The following is a 3,775-nucleotide window of genomic DNA, read 5'->3' on the forward strand; positions in this document are numbered from 1 at the left end:
TCTTACTTCCTTGTTAGTCCTATTTCAAAATAAAAGTCGGGGTTGATAATATTTCTTTATCTGTTGGGTCGTAGCTACTTCTCATCGTTAACCAGACCCTCCAGGATGTTCTCATCTCATTATCTCTAGCCGCTTTATCCTGTTCTACAGGGTCGCAGGCAAGCTGGCGCCTATCCCAGCTGACTACGAGCGAAAGGTGGGGTACACCCTGGACAAGTCGCCAGGTCATCACAGGGCTGACACATAGACACAGACAACCATTCACACTCACATTCACACCTACGGTCAATTTAGAGCCACCAGTTAACCTAACCTGCATGTCTTTGGACTGTGGGGGAAACCGGAGCACCCGGAGGAAACCCACGCGGACACGGGGAGAACATGCAAACTCCGCACAGAAAGGCCTTCGCCGGCCGCTGGGCTCGAACCCAGAACCTTCTTGCTGTGAGGCGACAGTGCTAACCATAGACATATAAACATAGATGCCACATTGAGCTGGTGGCCCGTTGCTGGGATACGTCAGAGTGTCTGCCATATTGGATGTGGCAAATCTTCCCCATCTCATCTCATTATCTCTAGCCGCTTTATCCTGTTCTACAGGGTCGCAGGCAAGCTGGAGCCTATCCCAGCTGACTACGGGCGAAAGGTGGGGTACACCCTGGACAAGTCGCCAGGTCATCACAGGGCTGACACATAGACACAGACAACCATTCACACTCACATTCACACCTATGGTCAATTTAGAGTCACCAGTTAACCTAACCTGCATGTCTTTGGACTGTGGGGGAAACCGGAGGACACCCACGCAGACACGGGGAGAACATGCAAACTCCGCACAGAAAGGCCCTCGCCGGCCGCTGGACTCGAACCCAGAACCTTCTTGCTGTGAGGCGACAGTGCTAACCATAGACATATAAATATAGACGCCACATTGAGCTGGTGGCCCCGTTGCTGGGATACGTCAGAGTGTCCGCCATGTTGGATGTGGCAAATCTTCCCCGTAAACCAATGCAAGTAAATGGACTGCACTTCATAAAGCCCCTTTCTACAATAATATTTAACTCGATGCCTTTTATTCACCCATTAAGACACACACGTATATATTTGGGAAACAAACAGGCATCAAAACAACATATATAACTTAATGTGATGGTTATAAATAGTGTGCGTCATACCAAAACAAAATACATCACTGATTCCTTCACATTCAGAAAGGTTAAAAACATTCATCATACGTTCAAAAACGTTCATCATAGTGTGGCACTGTATTATCTAATTCTCACTGCTTATAACGATACACCTACCCAGTGGAGATGAGCTGGGAAACTGAAGACTGAAGGAACAGCTCCCTTTCTGATCCTGACTGTCTGACCTGTTCTGTCAAAATCCTCCGTTCTGAAGTGTTCACTGCAGAGCATGGATGACGGAGTAGCAGAAAACCCTTCCTGTCGCACAGCTGTCTCCCACTGCTTTTTCATGTCTTTATTTTTGGGAAACCTACATAGTATGTGAAATGTTAGCTAAGCAACTAACAACAATCAGCGTAGTTACGAAGGAAATACTTCGTTGTTTGGAGACAGGTTTCACCGAGCGGCTATTATGCGCGAGACTTCATATTAGCCACAAAGTCAGAAAAATCTGTTCATAAAACTACGTTATAATGACCAAATACAATGAAAAGTATTTTTCCAGTCTCACCTTTGAAAGGTAATCCCATGTGATCTCGTTCGGACGGTAAACCTGTTGGTACAGTTAAACGCAGCACATGAATGAGGCATCTTTATTCTCGGCTACTGTCTAGACGCTATACCAGAGACGGTTGAAGAATCTCCACTTTGCCACATCCAATATGGCGGCGAGGATGACGTATGATTTTACGCAGAAGGCAGCGTCTATGTTTATATGTCTATGGTGCTAACCACTACACCACCGTGCCGCCCCCTCCAGGATGTTGTGATTTGCAAATTCAACCAATCCCCGCGAATTCAGGGCGGTGTTGCAATTATATCCAATCACCGCAACGTTCCCGCAAATTTGACCAATCGTTGGTGTCGTCTTGAGGTGACGTTGACAAACTACCTTATATATACGTTCAAGAGAAGCAGCATGTGCGAGTCAGTGTTTATATAGGCTTAAATTCTGTTACTGAAAGTGTGTTATGTTTACAGTGAAGGACTGTGTGCACTTTACATTATTTTTTTACTTAATACAAAAAATTAATGGATGCCAACATTTTTGCCAAAATGGTATTTTATTTTCCATTGTTTAGGCAGCTTCAGCATCATACTGTGAGATTCTGTTCAAATTGTTTTTTTTCTTCTATGAAGCCTGAGCCATTTATTTTATTAGTTTATAATTATTGTTTAATTTACTCTTCAGGAGAGACTGCCTGCACACAGTACTAGTATTAATAGTTTTTTTTCTTACATGAAAGCTGAGGCATTTATATTATATTTTAAGGTGACTTCATGTTGTGCTGTGAGGTTCTATGCACTTTAACTTTTGAACCAACAGGTGCATTTGGATAAGTAAAGCCTATTTTTCTGCATTTTTGTAGTCCTGGTAATCTTTTATATTGGTAAAGTTGTTTATAGGACCATTTCTCAGTGTCCTTTGTTTTTTTTTTAAATCAATAGTTTTTCAGTAATAACTTAATATTTAACATATCACTCAATTTTAATCACAAAAAGAGAAAATCGCAACAATTTCTCGCAACTTTCACTTCCTCCTGCAATGTAATCACAACAAAAACCTAAAAAACACCGCAACTTTCATCGCAATTTTTTGGAAAATCCCCCGCAACATCAGACATTTTAGCCCGCAACAATCACAAAAAAGGCCCGCGAAATCCTGGGGGGACTGGTTAATGTAAATGAGCCATTCCACCGAATCAGTGTCATTTCCGTCCCTAGAAAATTATATGTATAAATGTACATAAAAATGTACTTTAAACTACATTTCCTTATTACGCAGAATGTCCTGCACATTGATCTGATTTCAAATTTAAGATATACAATTGTAAGGATTAATAAAAACTACCTAAAACACTGAAAAATAGCATGTGCTACCTGTCCCCGCACTCTAACTTTATACTTAACTATGAAATATTATGATTAAAATCCTTCAGAAACAGTATTTCTTTTGCACTGTTGTGTGACTCCATATTCTATCCATGGTTTAAATATATTTTTTCATAAGAAATCCACAATATCTTAGTTAAAATACACATTTTAGTCGTGTCCCTGGGTTTTCACTCAGTCCTGTTACCCAAACATATTACCCCATCTGACAAATTTGGAACATTCCATAAATCACACGCTCAACAGGAAGTTACATCAGTTGTGTCTCTCATTTACTTTTCTGTATATTTGATGATTTTTTAACTTTGACTGATAAGGTCAATGTCAACATACTGTCCTGTTACTTAAATTATTTCTTACATGATATTTGTTTATTTTAAAAATACAGATTTTTGGTAAATCACTAGAATGTGCTAAGTGTGGTCATGTTATTAGCAATGACACCATGTGGCTTAATTCCATGTATTAGCTAATCCTAGGCTAAAAACTCAGTCCTGTTACTTTCAGTCCTGTTACTCATATAAAGAGTAACAAATGAAAAAAAAGCAGCCATCTTTGACTTCCAAACCTTGTAAAAAAATAAATAACGTAGCCTGAGGTTGACCAATACACATTTTGAATAGTTAAATATGTGTTATTATAATCAGTGTTGAAAAGATATAACAAATTAAGTTTAATTTGGGAGTGGTACAACA

The sequence above is a fragment of the Neoarius graeffei genome, chromosome 7 (genome assembly GCF_027579695.1).
Source record: "Neoarius graeffei isolate fNeoGra1 chromosome 7, fNeoGra1.pri, whole genome shotgun sequence".
NCBI lineage: Eukaryota > Metazoa > Chordata > Actinopteri > Siluriformes > Ariidae > Neoarius > Neoarius graeffei.